The sequence below is a fragment of the Convolutriloba macropyga genome, chromosome 2 (assembly GCF_964194025.1).
Source record: "Convolutriloba macropyga chromosome 2, txConMacr16.3, whole genome shotgun sequence".
Lineage (NCBI taxonomy): Eukaryota > Metazoa > Xenacoelomorpha > Acoela > Convolutidae > Convolutriloba > Convolutriloba macropyga.
In genome coordinates, this window is record NC_134469.1 from 19,944,174 (window position 1) to 19,963,399 (window position 19,226).

Below are 19,226 nucleotides of genomic sequence, written 5' to 3' on the forward strand. Positions count from 1 at the left end.
TTTTATCTGAATACTATGTATTCTTCCTTCCCTTTTCACTCATACTAAAGCAACTAAAATCATACTGAAAGAATAAATAGGTGCATTTGGGCCATATTTGGAAATAATTGGGATCCGTTATTACGCGAATGTGCTGAAGGAAGAGAAAAAGAAACACATGTACACCACTAAGACATTTATTTAAACGCATATTGTCCACATACAAAACATCAGTTACGACACGATATCACCTGACATTTATGTTTTTCGAATACAAAAAACTCATTAGATCTCTCAATGATGAGAATAAGCTACAAGTTGACGAAAAAAAAACAAAAACTGAAAAGTTTAAAAAATCATTGAAAATGTATAATATCATAAACTTTCAGGCTATTCGCTATAAAATGACTGCCTCAGGTAACATCAATCCATGCATACTTAATTATGAGCAGTTGAGACCGGTCAGCATTTTACGCCTACCTAAAAATTTAAAAAATAGGCAAAAACCGTTAATTCAAAAAAAATTGGGCGAGGAAAGAGTCAAAGCCATTAAGAAATAACTTTTCTTTAATGACTTTTCTACCATCCATTTTTTTAACATATTGAGATTTTTTTTCAATATTACTTCAAAATTTCAATACACATGAACAAATACTTTAAAACCACGAAATTTCTGAGATAACCGGTAGTATCAACGCCATTAAACTCAATTGCTTTCTGCGAAAGGCAATAAAAGCGCTCTCTGGGAGCATTTAGAGTTACGCGTCGATGTCACGACAAACATTTTGGTCATTAAAAATATTGATACGATGAGACATTACAAAAAGTCATTGACTAAGAAAACAACAACAAAAACAGCCAAAAACCAAAAATTCAGTAGAAAAGTGCGAAAAGAAAGTGTCGAAGCCATTTAAACCATAAGCTTTTCTCTGAAAACTTTATCAATGATCCATTGAACGTCCCTTCTAAGCCAATTGGAACTAACACTAGTAGTATAATATGATGAGATTTCAGAAGAACCACAAACAAATCCAAAAATTTTCCAAATGTCCAAAAAATTTATGAAAACTAGCGCATCGATTTTATCAAACTAATATTTAAAAGATAAAGCGGCAAATTAGATTATTTTTTTTGAACGAGGAAACAAGGAGTTCCGGTTATAACTGAGGCGTTCGTACAGTTCACGAAGATAAGTTTACGATTGGTTATTGTTCAAAGAACTTTTTCGAAATTTTTTTTTGAAGTCTTAAGAGCGACTGAATTCAATAGCTTTCAACATAAGTCAACAAATACGCTCAGTCAAGACTCGATAAAATGACAAAGATTTTTGTCAAGCATCTATAATCAGTAAGATTTTACAATAAGTCTAATGACTATGAAACAATAACAAATACATAAACCAATAATTTTTTTGGAAAAGTGCGAGAAGAGAGTGTCGCAGCCTTTTAAAGTATATCCTTTTATCTGAAAACTTTGTTTATGCTTCATTTCCCGTCTTCTCAAATTCAATGGAAGCTAACAATATTAGAATAATGTAATAATATTTCAACAGGAAACAAAATACAAAAATATCCAAAAAATTATTTTTTTTTTTGAAATCTTTTGGCATCGAAGCCATAAAACCAGGAGTTAGAAAAAAAATTGGTAACAAAAATAAATTAAATTACTGTAAAAAGAAAGGAAGGTGTTCTGGTCATTACTCGGAATCTCTTACAAGCCATGAAAATAATTTTAAAATTGGTTAATGTTCAAAAAATTTTTTTGAAATTTTTTTAAAAGTGTTAACAGACAGTAAGTTCTATAGCTTTCAACAGAAGTCAATAAATACCCTCAGTTAGAAGAACACAGACGTTTGTCATGCATGGGTAATCAATAAGATACCACAATAAGTCTTATGACTATGAAAACAACAAGAAATACAGACAAAAATAAAAAAAATCAGTAGAAAAGTGCGAGAAGAAAGTGTCGAAGCCATTTAAACCATAACTTTTTCTCCAAAAAATTTATCTATGATCCATTGAAAACCTTCCCTAAACCAACGTGAGCTATCCAAATTAGAATAATGTAATAAAATTTCAAAGGGATTAAAAAAACAAAAATATCCAAAAAAGTTTAAAATGTTTTTGAAATCTTGTGGCATCGAAGTCATAAAACCAATAGTTAGAAGAAAAAACGGCTAACAGATTAGTTTTGGTTGGAGTAGAGAGGAAGGGAGCCTATTAGCAATGAGATTGACCTACAGTTTACAAAAATAAATTTAAGATCGGTTAATGTTTAAAAAAAAGTTTCGAAAAACTATATACAAAGTCTTAACGGTCATTAGCTGTCAAATGAAAGCACTGAATAGCTTCACCAATGCTCATGACGAAACCCATCGAAATTTTAGTCAACGATTAGATGCCATAGGGCTCCAACAATTCAGTAAAACCTCAAAAAGTAAATCAAAATTTCATTAAAAATTTCAAAAGCTCAGAGTCGAAGCCATAAAAAACATTCCTTGAAAACGTGTTTATTGTTCATTAGGCATCCTTTTACTGCAAATCAGGTTTATTAACCAAAAATCGATAGGAAAAGTAACCAATTTCTAGCTGACCTAAAAAATATGAAGTTTTCTGAAAAAAAGCTCTCAAATAGAATTCGAATTTTATTTATAGTAAACTTCCCTATGAGACCAGAACTAGTCCTTTTGTCACACTTTTTGTATTAGAAGTACGAAATTGATTCCTTTTCTGGCGCGAAATGTAATTTTGAATGAAAAATTTTCAAAGAAAAGATCATAATTTGAAGAAAAATTACACTAAAAATGAACGAAATCATACCAAATAGGACGTGTTCACACAAAATTTCAATCCTCGATTAAATTTTAATTTTACGCAGGACGAGCATTTTAATGATACCACTCACATTTCTCTACGACGAATATATCGGTCGGCCAAAATTGATTGAACAAAAAAACCTATTTGAGTATATATTTCCTTCCCCACAAGTGGGGTCGGAACAAAAAGTGATGATCTTGATTTCATTTTATACTCTGACAACTTGGTAATTGCGGAATTAGTCTCTCTCAGTGCTGAAATAAAGGATAATCTTTGAAACCGTTCGGTAAAGAAACTGATATACCACAAACAAAAGGAAAGGAGGCTTTGAAAACTTTCGAAGTCTTGGGTCAAATGATGTCCAATAATAAAAAAGAGTTTTTTCAAGGAATTGCTCATGTTTTTTTTGGCTTTGACTCTGAGTTTCTGTAATTTTATATGAAATTTTGAATTACTTTTCGCTGATTTGATAGTTTTTTGGGGCCCTATACCAAGGACCCATTGACTAACAACGGTGCAATATTTTCCATAATGGTCATCAAGTGAACATAATTGATGTTTTGAGTGGACAGCTAATGGTTGTTAAGACTTTTAAAAAAATTTTGAAAAAATTCTATCAATATTTACCAATCATAAACTTATTTTCGTGAACTGTCAGCCAGTCTCAGTGATGACAGCAACCACTTCCTTCCTACTGCAACCGAATTGAATCTGGCTAGGTGTCTTATCTTCTAACTATTGGTTAAAGAACTTCAATGAAACAAGATTTAAAATTTTTTTTTGAAAATTTTTGGATATTTTCGTTTTATTGGTTATTTTGAAACGTAATCACATTATTCAAACAATGATATATTCCATTGGCTTAGAGAAGACGTTCAGTGGATCACAGATAAAGTTTCTAGAGAAAAACTTAAGGTTTTAAATGGCTTCGACACTTTCTTCTCGAGCTTTTCTACTGAAATTTCGATCTTTGCCTGTTTTTGTTGTTGTTTTCAAAGTCATAAGACTTAGTGTGATGTCTTATTGATTATCTTTGCAAAACAAACCTCCTTCTCCTCCCATCGGGTTATTTTTTAACGCAGTTTTTGACCTCCGTTGAAAAATTTTGAGTTCAATGTCTATTAAGACTTAAAAAAAGTTCGAAAACTTTTTTGAACATTAACCAATCCTAAAATTTTCGTGAACTGTTACTCAGCCTCAGTATTGAAAGGATTATTTTATTTTCCATTGCAATCAAAATTAATCTGGTTAGCGGTTTTGTCTTCTAACTAACAGTTTTAAAAATTCAATGCCACGAAGTTTCATAATTTTTTTTTTATTTTTTGGTACTTTCTCTTAATTTTGGATCCTTTTGATATGTTATCGATTTATCCTATTATTGATAGTTCCCATCCGTTTAGGGAAGGCGTTCAATGGATCGCAAATAGTGTTTTCAGAGAAGAGCTTATGATTTAGATTGCTTCGACACTTTCGTCTTGCACTTCTCTACTGAATTTTTAGTTTTTGCCAGTCTTTGTTGTTGTTTTCATAGTTAATAACTTGTTTTAAGGTCGTATTAATGAAATAAGAATGACAAAAACATTTTTTGTCCCATCCAGGTATAAAAAATCTCAGCGTATTTACTGGCTTCCGTTTTCTCAAAAATTTTGTTGTTCTAATGTATTTGTTTATATTTGTTGATTTTTGAAAGAATATTGTAATAGAGAAGAACCCCATTGCAGTTGAAAAGTAATTGAAAATAGAGAAGCGTTTACTGAGAAGTTAATTTTTTAATGCCTTCGACACGTTTCTCTCTATTTTTTCTTCAACTTGCTGTTTTTGTCTGGTTTTGTTCTTTGGAGCCGTAAATTTTTGAAAGGTATCATTAGCTTGTAATTGTGAGTAAATGCATGGAATTAAGCTTGTAATTGCTTAAAATTAAATGAATGACTTTACCTGAAGCAGTCAGTTTTTAACGAACAGTCTTGAAGTTTATGATATACATTTTCAATTATTTTTCAAATTTCTCATTTTTTGTTGTTCTTTTCGTCAAATTGTAACTAATTTTCATCATTGAGAGGTCTGATCCATTTTTTTTTGTATTTCAACAAATAACAAATTGACTGATATCTTTTGTCACTGATGTTTTGTTTGTTGGACAATATGCGTTTTTTAAACGTTTTTTTGAGTGGTCAATTTTTGTGTTTCTTTTTCTCTTCAGCACAATCGCGTAATAACAGATCCCGATTGGTTGCAAATGTGATTCAAGTAAATTTATTTAATCTCTAAATATAAATCCTTGAGCTGAATTAGTAGAATTAACAATCGAAATAAAAATAAGCAATATTCAGATAAAGCTTATAAAGGATTTTAATGGTAGCAATAGTGATATTGCAAATCGTTTGTAATTTTTTTTGCGTTTTTCTGCATCGTTAATCCGCTTATATGGCATAGTAAAATCACAGGCAAGTCCTTTTGGTTTTTTAAATGATTTTTTGGTATTTTATCACGGATTATTTAGTTAAAAGCTAATGATTTTAAGACTTAAAATTTTGCTTAATTTTTGAATTTTGCCTCATGGTTCGTTCTCTTTGTAGACTTGTTACCTAGTCTCATTTAAAAACTTTCCATCAGCTATATATTTAGGAAAATGTAAATTTGTGTACTAAGGTTTTATCTGACTGCGTTTTGACGTTGTTACTAGGTGCTTTTAAATTTTGATATTCAGTTTTTGCCGTGAAATTTTTTGTTTTTGCTAAATTTTTGTTTGTTTTTTGTCTCGTAGTCTCTTTAATGGCAGATCTCGTTGGCGCTGTAATGAGGCATGGTTTTATGTAATTCAACAAGCAGTTTATTTGTGTAACGATTGTTTTGAACTGAAACACCTATTTTTGTTATCTCTTCATTTGATTGACAATTAAGTCAAAAATGTTGATGAGCTCGGGTCGGAACATCATGTGCGAACGCACATTAACGAGCCGCCTTGTTTCTTTACTGATTTGATTGGACAGAAATTAGTGCTCACATAGCGGTGGACATTTCTACGGTTTGTGAATTTTAGCGCTGAAGTTTATACCTCTCTGAGTGCCTTCACCGCTATTCCAACATTTTTTTTTGCAATTTTTTCCGCGGTGAAAGTGTTTGGTAAAATTAGCGCTGAATTTTTGTAAAATTTTTGATTCTTAGTGGTTAAGTTTTTTTTCACCACATTCAAGGCTAAAATTTGCAATTCTTACATCTTTTTGCCACCTTCCCAAAAACTCTTACAATTAAGCAATTTTTAGCGCTGATACCTCGAGCGGGGAAGTAATTTGAGACTGTGAAAATTGCGTTCTGAAGATACGGTGGTATTAGGTGACATTCCATATAGAATATAACAAAAAACAGCAATGGCTGGCATAAGAATAGATCACATGTGTGCAAGCAACCTCTACCTCACATTGATCCAAAAACTTTAAAATCTAAATGTGATTTAAAATTGTCATTTTCAAAAATGAAAGGACCTGGCCAACTCCTGAAGAGAAGATTGACTTATATGGTGTCCTAGGTGGGTGAATCGAATTGGTGCTTCATAATAATTGTTTATATCTTCTTTTTAGCCTAATTGTTGTGATAAACTTATTAAATAGAATATTTTCATATGTCCAATGATTCGCGGGGTAGCTGTGGTGACCCCCGTCATTATTCTCATTGTCCCTGCTGTCAATCACCTATTGAGAGCAATGACAACACAATCTCATGCTACCTGTGTGGAGAAATGTCTATCAAAACGTCCTGTCTTGGTGTTCCTTCTCAACTTCAATGTGGACAATTGCTTTGGAAATGCCCCCAATGTGTTAAGATAAGTACAATTTCAATCTTTCAATCCATGTTGGAGAAACTTAAAAAATTGACAATATTGAAAACGATGTAAAAATCATGAAAGAGATTGTTGATTGTAGAACCCTCATGTGAAAACGTTCAAACGCGTACGAATTTTCCAAATCTCTTTCAGAAACAAAAACCGAGTACAGTTATTGTGGATAATGGTGATCCCCTGAATGGGTGCGAGCGTCCAAATGCTGATGACCAGACAATGAGTAGTTACGCCCAACCCCTTGCCGGAAATGCAAGTACTTCCCTTCCGAAAGCTCAGTCGAGCCGTAATCCTTTGTTTCACCGCTTGACGCGAAGAGATAGTGTTTCTTCAAATTCTTCTGATGTAGCTGGTGGGAAACGTAAACTAAGGAAGTTATCGCCTGTTAAAGTACCAGTTGTGACAGGTTCATGCAACACTAACGTGTCAGTCAAAGGGGTAGAAATGAAGCCTAGAAATCCGCCTAGACGACACTATTTTATCATTCGACTGTCAAATGATGTAAATGAGGAAACTCTACGTACTTACTGCATTGACAGTGGATTAATAGTTCATGGATGCAGGGAACTTCCATCGGAAAGAAGTGACCTGAAATCATTCCACATAATTTTCCCGGAAAGTCAATTAACTATTGCAGAAGATTCCTCGACGTGGCCCGAACACGTCATATTACGCAGGTACTTCCTTAATGATGAAGCAAGGGCATGGATGAAAACACTTCAGAACGTAAATGATATGGACATCGAGACTTCTTCGGCATGACTAAATCAGAAAATCTCTTCCCGGGTATCTGATTCTCGTGATAACAATTTTTAACTGAAGTGCTGCCTGTGGAATGCGAGGTCAATGTGTAATAAAACTGACGTGATTCATGCTTAACTATTGGCAAATGAAATTTCAATCATGGTGATAACAGAAACGTGGCTAAAGGATTCTTGTTTGTATTTCTTCAATCTGTCGAAACCAAAAAACTACTCGTTTTCTTATGTTAACAGAGAAACAAAAGGCGGAGGCATTGGAATTTTTTATCTGTCAACTTTGAAAGTGAAAAACGTTTGTAAGAATGTGACTTCAAACTGGGAGTATGGAGTTTTTAAAATGAATTTCAATGATGCAACTTTTTGTCTGTTATGTGTTTACCGTATTCCTGGTACATCGGTGAAAGATTTTTTGTCTGAATTCAATGATACGGTCTCACAGTTTATGCTGGAGTACAAGTTCTTCTGCATTTTGGGTGACTTCAACATACCCTTAAACAAACCCAATCCCACTGCTTCATGTTCCATCTCGTGTATAGAAGAACTCAATTTGGTCAAACACAGCTCTGGAAGTACGCATATAAATGGGAATGAACTTGATGTCATTTTGAGCAATGATGTAAATTTCTGTAAAGACTTTAACACTGATAACACACTTCTGTCGGATCATTATGGCTTGCTATTTGATCTGTTAACTAATCCAGCATCTATCAAGAATACAACATTGAGTTTACAGACATTTTGGTCGTGAAGAGAAGCAGACCTGAATCAATATACGATGGACGTCGTTAACGATTTTGAAAAATTAATGTGCAGTGCTAAAATGGTAAAAGAGTTTGATCCTCATGTACTCATCAATATTGGTTTTAATCGTTTGAACGACATTATGCGGGTTAAACGCGAACAATATGCAAAGTGCACGGTAAAGAAAAAACATGTTGGGAAGCCAAAGTACTTTGATTTTGAATGCTTAATCGAAAAGCGGAAGAAACGGAAACTAGAACGAAAAATGAAACTGGACAAATCTGAAACAAACGTATCATTATACAAAGCGCAACGTTTGAAATATCGCAATGTGCTCGCGCGAAAGAGAGATGAGTTTTTCACAATAAATTTTATTAACAACATTTCGAGAATACTTTTTAACAATCTGAATGATTTGATCAATCACAGATCCAATGTGTTACCGGCAGCATCATGTACATATTCCCTAGCGAAATCCTTCAATGCCCATTTTCAGAAGAAAATACGTGACATTATCGAAGCCGTTGAGCTTAAGGAGAGCTCATTTACGAAAATACCTGATAGCACTTGTGAGCAATGGTCTTTTTTCAAACAAATTGACAATGATTGTTTGATCGATACAGTTTCATCGCTTTCTAACTCAAGCTCACCAGCAGATATTGTACCAGCAGATGTTTTGAAGGCTTTCATGAAAAAGTTTCCAGACTTCTGGTGCTGTATAGTAAACTTCATTCTGACTTCTGGTCTTTTCCCAGACTGTTTCAAAATTGGCGTCAAAAAGCCGTTGCTTAAACGAAACTTAGACCCGGAAAGTGTAAACAGCTACCGGCCAATACCTAATCTACTCATGTTGTCAAAAGTAGTTGAGAAAATTGTGTCAGTACAGTTGAAATCTTTCCTGTCAAGAAACAATCTTTGGCCAAAAAATCAGTGTGCTTATCGCCCTGGACATTCTACAGAAACCAGCCTGCTCTTTTGCGCGAACTTTATATATCAAAAAATTAGCTGCAGATGTCCCGTTTTTATGATATGTTTGGATTTTAGCGCTGCTCTTGATACAGTCAACCACACAACCCTTCTACAACTTAAAACACTTATTACAAAATAAATGGAACCGTTCTCGAGTTTTTCGAGTATTATCTTCGAGAGAGGAGTGTTCAAGTCTTAATCAATAAGGTTTTTTCCGATATATTACAATCCAGAACCGGAGTGCCACAAGGATCAGTGTTGGGACCGTTACTTTTCTCGCTGTACTTGGCTCCGCTTTATCAATTTTTAAAAGAAAATTCGATAAACTATCGTTTCTACGCTGATGTTTCACAGTTATTTTTCAATGCAACCGGCGACTGTCATTCTTCAATTATGGATAGCATAGCTCAAATATGTACAAATCTGAATCTTAGTTTAAACAAAAATAAAACTGAAGCGATTGTTTTCAAACCCAAGTCATCGAATACCCCCTTGCGGTGTCTTCAAGTCATGGGCGAATCAGTACAAACAAGTAAGAGCGTAAAGTTATTGGGAATAATTTTTGATGAAACAATGACCTTCGAGACACAAGTAAATTCAGTATGCCAAGAATGCTATATTCAATTGAAGAAACTGTACGCGATTAGAAGATTTTTAAATTATGACCAACGGAAAAAGTTTTATATTATCCCGACTAGACTATTGCAACTCCCTGTACCTCAACATCAGTAAAAATCTCTTGGAAAAACTTTATAGAGTACAAAAGTCTGCTGCTAGATTTGTTACAGGTGAGAGAAAAGGAGTTTCAGTGAGGCAGCATTTGAAGAAGCTACACTGGCTCCCCGTTTCAGCAAGGACTAAATTCAAAATTGGTTGCATCATGTTTCGAGTTCACAGGAATGCCAAATCACCTGACTACATATCCAGCCTGTTTGCACTAAATAACAAATCAGTTAATGAAAAAAGATGAACTAAGTTTGTGCTACCCAAATGCAAAATTGAGACAATGAAAAAGTCGTTTGCCTATCAAGGAGCTAGTTTGTGGAATAGCTTACCCGACTTCGTGACAGCATCAGAAAGCTACTTGAGTTTTCGAAAAAATTTAAAGACGTTTTTATTCTGCCAGTCGACATGATCATATTGCAGCTACCACTCTTGAGTGCAAGAAAGAGTGGCTAAACCAGCATCAATTCAATTCAATTCAATTCAATTCAATTCAATCTTCTGCCATCTGAATTCAAATCTAATTTAATCTAAATTATACATTCAAAACAGTCCGTCTAGACTTAACTATAGACCTTGACAATATTTTATTATACTCATAACGCAAGCTTTACACAACTTGGTCATGAATCACTGCCCAAGCATAAACCCAGTAGCAAGTTCGACTAATTTGTTGATCGTTTATGATTCGTATTATCAGATAAATGAATTTCCAATAATTTTTCTCATGAAAACGACGGTGACACTTGTCCTGCAGTTTTTTCCTTGTGTGTGTTGAAATTTTCTATAGTGCTTTGAACTCTTTTTTAATCAGAGTTGCATTGTAATGACTGTTCTTCATCATCTACGCTCCGCTTCATTCTCTTGAGCTCAATTCAGATTAGAAAGAGTTGTTAATTTTACGCTTCATATGTTATTTTGATCATTCACTGCCAATACCTTCCACATAAAAGTGCTAAATTTAGCAAAAGGTATCCCAAAAAAACATCCATTTATACCTATATCACTATCCAGATTTTGGGCTTCGACTGTGAAAATACTCTATAATTCTAGTGGGGGGGGGGGGGGCTTTATTGACTATATATAATACTCCCAGCATTAGTTTTACGTTCACTGAAATTGCAATCAGTTTACCAGAATTTTTTGGTAACTGAATGAAAAAATATAGTAGGAAAATTATTTAAGTTTGCTACCAGCTATAAAAACACAAACTATCAAAGCCTAAGTTTGAGGTTAGAACTGAAATAATTAAAAGCAAATATTGAAAGCAAACAACCCCATGAACAAATTTTCCGCTCTTCATTTCGAACTTCTCATATATCGTTTTTTTCTACTTTTCCAATTCAATATGAGACATTTTCGTTCAATTAATGATTTTCTGTCAACAATTCAGCTATTCGTTCATTTGAATTTGTTTGCAAAATTTTGTACAACTAGAGACAACTTCATATCAAATATCGCATCATTTAGAGCAGAATTCACTTAATTCTCATATTTTTGCAGTAATTTAGTGATGACCCTTTAAGTGGGAGAGAAATTTGTTATAATAGTTGTCGCACTTCTATATCTTCATCTTTTGCAGTGGTGCTAATTATTTTAAACAACGGATCGTTTCATTGCCAGCAATTCCTTAAAAAAATCGTTTGATATTTCATAGATCTGAGCATATTAGGACACGGATACGTGAGCAAACTATATCAAATTGATTTGCCTGCCAATTACACCCCCTATGATACACAAATATATTGAAAAGCACCAAGTCAATAGCTATAATTTTTCCAAAAAAATTTTAAAACCTGTGCTGCGATTTAGAGCCAGTATAACTTGAAAAAGATTGTTAGTGATTTTCTTTAGCCGGAAGTTGCTGAAGAATGCGTTTGATCAAACTGATTTGGAGTTACATTTTTAGAAATCAGATTTATTAACGCTATTTTGTTTTCGGTAATCGGTAGGGATTGTTGATTTGTCGTAACCACACCTACAATAGCTAAAATTCGAGCCATATTCATTTGAGCAGAATTTTTTATTTGGGATCTTATGCTCATCTGCATACGATATCTGGAATAAGTTCGCACAAGTATGCTGGAATAACCGCATAAAAGACAGCAAAAATCTCGCGAGAAAGTTGCAGCGGCCCAAAAAAGAGACTGTCAGTTACATTGACTTGGAACAATTTACATGTTTACTTTCATTTTATGCATAGAAAACATAATAATCACCATGGTTGTAGTTTTGCAGTTTTAAAAAGCGTAAAGTAGCCTAGGTAAAGTAAAACCTGCTAAGAAGAGACGTGATTGCAACGAAAATGTGACATAAAATTTTGCTGATTTGCTTTTCGGCTAATTCTTCCAATTAAATTGAATTAGCCACATATTGAGGCAAAATGTTTTCCGGAAAAAAGCACATTAAAGACATAAGAAATAAATTGAATTAGTAGTTAAAACTGCCGATTTTGCTAGTAGGTTTGTACAGTTAAGATATGACTCCATAGTGAAAAAAAAGTGATAACTTAACAAATAGGCAAATAGAAAACTTAAATATTTTTTGACAAGCAGGAAGAAGGAGATGAAATCTTTTGTTTGAGCAAGAAGTTCAATATTATTTGCACAAGCCACCGTCAAAATAATAGATATTTCAGAAAAAGATTGAATTGAGTATCTCCAATTTTTTTGATACTTATGATCCAATGCAAAACCTTTATAGGACAAATTATATTGTTAGTATTTTTCTGGAGCCGGAGATAGCTTTCGAAGCATTTCCTCCAATTGATTTAGTATTTCAGCATAATGAAAAAAGTTTTACGCCAATCTGATTATAGCTCTTTGTTGACTGGTAATAGATACAGCTACAATAGCTTAGAAGTTAATTTTAAAACTGATGTCAACTTAATTGTATTTGTAATTTTGTATATGTGCCATCTTGTGCTCATCTGTAAACCCTGTAAATGTTTACTTTTTATAAGTAGATAACCTAATAATCCTAATGATTTCATTTCTGCAATTTATAATAGCGTAACGTAGCCTAAGTAGAGTAAAACCTGCTAAATGAGATGTGATGGTTCCTGAAAAGTACCATAACTTTCGGTTGATTTGTTTTTTTGGCTATCTCTTTGTTGAGGCAAAATCTTCTTCAGAAATTGTACTTTAAATTTCACTTTAAATGCATAAAAAAAATTGATTTAATATTTAAAGCTACTTATTTTGACTAGTAGTTTTGTATAGTTGAGATAAGACACCACAGTAGAAAAATTGATAGCTTAACAAACAAGCAGATTGAATTCTGATATAATTTTTGACTAGTAGGAAGAGGGTTGGGTTGACATCTTCTTTCCTGGACTTTCCTAAGCAACTTAAGATACAAAGGAGGAACTGTGAAAGGTATGTCCGAAACAGACTGTTGAAGTCTTCTGTTTCAGCAAGAATTTCAATATCATTTGTGCACGTCAACTTCAAAGTAATCGATAATTCAAGAAAGATTAATTGGAGTATTTGAAATTTTCTTAATACTTTTGATCTAATGTGATGCCCTTATAACACAAACAAGATTGTTATTAATTTTCTGGGGCCAGAGATAGCTTTTGAAGCATTTTCTCTCATTGATCAGTAATTCAACTTAATGAAAAAAGTTTTATGCCAATCTGTTTATAGCTCTTTGTTGACTGGTAATAGACACAGCTACAGTAGCTTAGCAGTGAATTATAAAACTGATGTCAACTTAATTGTATTTGTAATTTTGGGTATGTGCTATCTTGTACTCATCTGCATACCCTATATGGAATTCTTTTGCATCTCTCATTTTTGAAAAATGCGGTTATCTTTCATGGTACTTGAAAAAGCCTGATAACAAAACCATCTGCAAAATCACAGATGCAGCTTTATTCTTTATTTCACTCCATGCATAAATATCAATAGTAATTGCCCTGAAAGCAATGAACAAAAACGTGCACGTCCAGTAAATTTTCTGAGGTGAGACTTGATTTTCGTTGAATTATAGCAGTTGTTTTGTACATTTTTAAACATTACGCTTTGAAGCACTGTCTATTGCGGAAAGACAAAAAATAATGATAGAACAATAAACGTTTGCAAGTAAACTGAATGAGGCAATTATTGGGAACTAACGGTTTCAGTAGCACTAAGAATGACTTGAATCATTTCAACTTAAAGGGACCTAAAGGGAATCCTTTCAACTTCTATCTGTTTAACATTCAATGACATTTTATCAAGTGCGCGAATTCAGAGCCTGTTAATGTGTAATCTCAGTTCAATTCCCAGTTCAATGTGCAGTACTATACACAAAAAATCTGAAAAAATAGGAGTTATTTATATACCGGTAAAACGAAAAAACATTGCCTCCTTTAATACACATATCAAAATAAGTGTAAATGCAAATGGTAAAGAAGTAATGTACATAAAAAAAAAATTATGTTATTGAACAAAAACCTTGAGATGGTTATAAAAAATGATCTTCCATTAGACATGGCGGGTTCAAAGTCTTATGCAAAATTTTCTAAGAACAGCGCGAAGATTTACAATTCAATTAAAATTTGAAATCGAATGTTTTTTTTCTAAGAAATCTGGCTTGTCAGATACTTCCGCGTCGTTCAAAATCTCGTTTCAGAGCAAATATTTCTATTGCAGTTCTTTTTTTCAGGGAAGCTGTCAATGTTGTTTTAAGTCTGATACTAGTGAGTGGACAATGATAAAATGGAAATAATTGTACAATAAAAGAATCATTTGAAAGCTTTTGCTTAATTTTTTAATGAGAGAATTTTTGACTTGTGATGTTTTTTTTTGAGTAAAATGCATTTCTATAAATTGGCAGATCATTACTGACTAAGCTCCGCCAAAAAAAATTGCACAGCAATACTTTAAGAAAATATGGTTGAAATATGTGGAGCCTACGTTCTCCTATTAAATCGTTCGATCATACGTTCACCTAAAAAATTGATAAATGTATGCTATTTAAAAAGGTTGCGTTGAATGATTTGGTTTTAGTTTTTACTTAGTGTGCGCACAATTTTTATTCCAAAAGCTTTTCTCGTAAGTATTCTTTTTCACTTCTTCGTTATCAAAAATTAATTTTCTCTCAATACCTACGCCAAAACCATGAAACTTCGAACTGGTTGATCATGCTTTGTTTTGTTGTTAACTTTCAAAATTGGTTCTGCAAACTTTATTTGGTGTTTTTGTTCTATAGACCCTGGTTTTTTGTTAAACTTTAACTGGGACTTTGTGATAAAATCAGTGTTTTTTGAGCTGTTATGTTCAAACTTTATTTTTGACGACATTTTTAACAATGTTTGACTTAAGCAGAAAACGGACTCTTGCTTATTGGATATCTGGACAATCACCTAGTACAATCTCTGCTAATTTGTTCAAATTATCGTTAAGCAGGTGACTCAAAGCTTTATCTTCTGGAGCACTTTCTTCTAGAGATATGCAATTTGGTTGAATTATATTATTTGAGTAGAAAACTTTTCACATTTTTCTGGTCAAATAATGTTTGTTTAAATTTGCAGTGTTTTTCTTTCAGAACTTCTATTTTCAAGTCTCCGTAAATTTAATTGTGACTTATAGGGTCCATAGGTTTTTTTGGAAGATATGATGATGCACATGTAACTTTTTTCTCTGAGTATGTTCTAATCATATTTGCTTTGTAGATTTTATTATTGCGTCATATGTTGAAAAGTTTGAATTCTGTTTTTAGACAACGCGGCAGTCAGTAGTTGTTTTTTGCAAGTAATATTTGAAGAGAATTAAAAAGCTTCTGCGGAGCAGTTTTAGGAAGAATGCTGTTTTTGTTTGCAGGCAATTAACGTTGCCACAATTGAAATAAATTAGTAGATTTGCAATTTCGATAGGCTTTGTTAGCTCATTACCTAAATCGTTCAATGAACTTGTTATTCTTTGTTATGAAGGTCTTGAAGGAAAACCCATCCGTTTTTTTTGTTAATCAACTCAAGGTAGCTGGAGAGAAGTTGTTTTCATTATTGATGAAGTATTTTATGTGTTTTCCATATTTTGCTTATCTATGACTCTTGAGACATGTTTTTGACGCATTTTGTAGGCATTTTATCACAAATTTTGTAATGTTCTTTCTAGTAGAAAGTGGTTTTTTTTGGAGCGGGTGAAAAAATTCTTTCAATAAATTTAAAAACTGTCGCAATCTTATATCTCTTGTCACTTCAATGTAAAATTGTCTCCAATCTGAACTTTTAATGAATTTTTGAAACACTATGTTTGAATAGTTTTCTGTCAAAGTAATCTTTCTTTACAGTTTCAGACTTTAATGTCACCGACTTAAGAATGGTAAATAAAGCCACATGATACAAATTTATTGTATTTTCTGCTACTATGCTTGTTTCTAAATCGCCTTGTATGAAATAATCAATCAAAATTGCAGTAGAGTTACTCTTTTTTGAGTAGTGTCAACAATAGATAGTGAAAGATCATACGAAGAAGTTATAGATTGAAAAAAAAACATTTATTGCGGCTTGTAATTTGTTCTATCTTGTAACCTTCATCAAGTGTGACACATCTTGATTCAGTCTTAGAAAGATCAATCCCCATGACCATGTATCCATAAACACTATTACATGTTTGCATGTTTTTTGGGACATCTTGATGAATTTAATATACTTCCTCTTTGTTGCATGCTCTGATAAACTTATAATTTTTCAAACCTCTTGTCTGATCATCAAACAGAACCATTGCAGAGAAAAAGTTTCTGGAATGCACATAATAACACCTCCGTCTTTTGTTATTGTCGTTGAAAGCTATTTCACCAAAAATAAACAAAATTTTGCTTTTCTTTTGGCCAAAGCATTCTGGATGGTTTTTAACAAGCGTATTCCACTAGAAATTGTCATGCCACCATTGATCATGAATCCAGAGTTTTGAATGAGTTATTTTAATAAAAAGGGGTTATTTGCTGATTGGCTGGCATTTTGAGGCAGACTTTTTGTTCTGGAATTGGATTTTTCAAAACTCTGCGTTAATAAAACACAGAGCAAAATTGAATGAAGGTTCTTCTCGAAATCGCCACTTTTCTGTAGGAGGTACCATATAACAACTAAGATAAAAAATATGCTGTAGCTGGATGTTGAAACAGGTTGATTGCTTTTTGAACTTTCTTTGAAAGCAGGTTTGTGAGATAAATATCGAACACTATTAAAAAAATGTGTCTGAATTATTATTCCGGAGTTGTTGTCACAACTATTCATGTAGTTATGATCATTTTCTCATCTGCAAACAATATAAAGAATATAAGGAGTTTCAATGCATGCGTACGAAACAAAAAATCATTATGATCTCAGATTAAAATGACCCACAAAAGTAGCATAAAACTTTCTAAATTGAGAAGTGGTGTCAAACGGAAATGACACAGAAAAATAACAATTGATTGATATGTGTCTCAAATAACTAATTTAAGTAATTTGAATTACCCACGTTTTGAGCAAAAACGTGTTGTAGTAGCTCTAAGATTGTCAAACATTTGTAAATTGAACCACTTCAACTCTGTCTTTTCCACTTTCTATCTCATTAATCACATTTTGTGATTTCGATCTTTTTTTAACCAAGAACCTCTCAAAAAAATCAACACTAAAAAAGCACCAACAATTGTACATTGAATCCATTATAGAGAGTTGATCAAATAAAGCTTCGAACAAAAATTAAATTTTAGGATTTGTAGAATGTTCTTAAGGGAACTTTGCATTTGCTACCGATGTCTGTGCTATATTATTTTCGAATTATACTTGCGAGAGTGTAATAAAATACCGTTTGTTGCAATAATCTCTCAGAAATAAATACAAACTTGTTTACAGTTCATGAGTAGGCAAAATTAGTGATCATAATCATTACAGTTAAAACCTATATTGGTACGCAACTGTCATAGAATGCAAAAAAAACTTTTTAATGTATTTTATAAGATGAATTTTAAATCAATGTCTAATGCGGAAAAACAGCAACAAGTAATTTTAAGACAAAAATGGCTGCAACTAAATTGATTTAGTCAAAAATTGGGGGCAAAAAGCTTTCTAGTAAAACTACAACTCAATAAGTTGAACGGTTCATATCTTTTCATCAAGATTAAGAATTGTGATTTGAAACTTTTTCAACCAGAATTGATCAAAAAATAAATGAAAGCAAAGTAGCAGTAAAAATTATAATTTAAAGCCGTCAAAGAGGGTTAAATGAAAAATTGGTTGAGCCATTTAACGCATTTTTACGCCTTTAAACGGTTTTTTCTTATGGTATGAAGCACAATTTGGTTTTGACATTTCTGGTATCAATTTAACAACTACTAGCGTGGAAGGTAAATACGTGTAATTTTTTGCAGCAATAGATAGTAAAATCGTTGTATACCTGGAAAACTGATATAAAAGGAACCACTTTAAATGTTTCTGTTGATTTTTGTCATTTTTGTTACTAGTTGATAACGTGGTCTTTATAACTTAGTTAATAGCAAGTGGTAAGCAATTGATGATCTGGTGGCGTTGGAAAATAAAAAATAAATATTCTTACCAACTGCAAGTATGATTTTAACATCGCCATCTTTTTCATACCATCCTTTTGTTGATCATTTATAGGCAAAAGCACTGTTAAACATCTACTATAATAATGAATAGTAGGTTTTCGTAACTGAGGTTTAGTCGGTTGTCGTTGGAATTTGCAATTTTAAACTACTCAACTACAAGTGGAAAAAAGATCTGAAAGGAAAGTGGTTGTCATGGTACAACACACTTAAAAAAGTTAAGGTAAATTTACCTTAACGGAGTTAATGTGAACTGTTGTTAAAATTACCTTGACTTTGTTTTATCTTGGTTTAACTTACTTTAATTGTTTTACCCTAATTTGCCCCATTCTTAAGGTATATTTGGGCTTGTTTAAGGCAAAGTTAAGGAAATTTTTAAAATAATGTTTAGGTATTTTTAAGGCACGTTTGAGTAAAATTTAAGGTTTTTAAGGTAGCGAGGCCTTAACTTTTCCGGTAAAATTCAGGTAAAGTTAGCCTTAGTTATGGTTAGTCGAGGAAAGGCAAATCTACCTTAACAGTTTAGGTGAGTTAGGATGTTTTTAAGGTAAAATTACCTTAACTTTATTTAGTGTGAAAGTTTTGAGTTCCTCTTTAATTGACTGTACTCAGTCGGGTGAAGATACGTGCGGTGAAGCTACGTATGGGAAGGTTAAAACAAGAACTTTATTGTCAAAAAACGTATGAACGTAAAATGAATTAATTGAAGAACTTTAGCGGTTTTCTTCATGTTAGCTTTCAAAAAGTCCAGGAACAAAAAAGAGATGTGAAACCTTCTTTTGTCAGAAACAGGTCAATAGAAAGTTTCACTCTCAGGAGTACTGATTAAATTTGAACTCTGTGAAAAGAAAAATTTGTATTTCAATT

The 19,226-nt window shown here is 32.7% G+C and overlaps 1 protein-coding gene across 1 annotated transcript in view; it reads left to right on the forward strand.

Annotated features, from left to right (window-relative positions):
• Positions 1 to 6,379: 6,379 nt before the first annotated feature.
• LOC142357771 (uncharacterized) overlaps positions 6,380 to 19,226 on the forward strand; it is a 406,796-nt gene continuing 393,949 nt past the window's right edge. The window contains exon 1 of the mRNA XM_075409310.1: positions 6,380 to 6,401. The gene's annotated coding sequence lies outside the window, so the exon portion shown is untranslated. The remainder of the gene's footprint in view (positions 6,402 to 19,226) is intronic.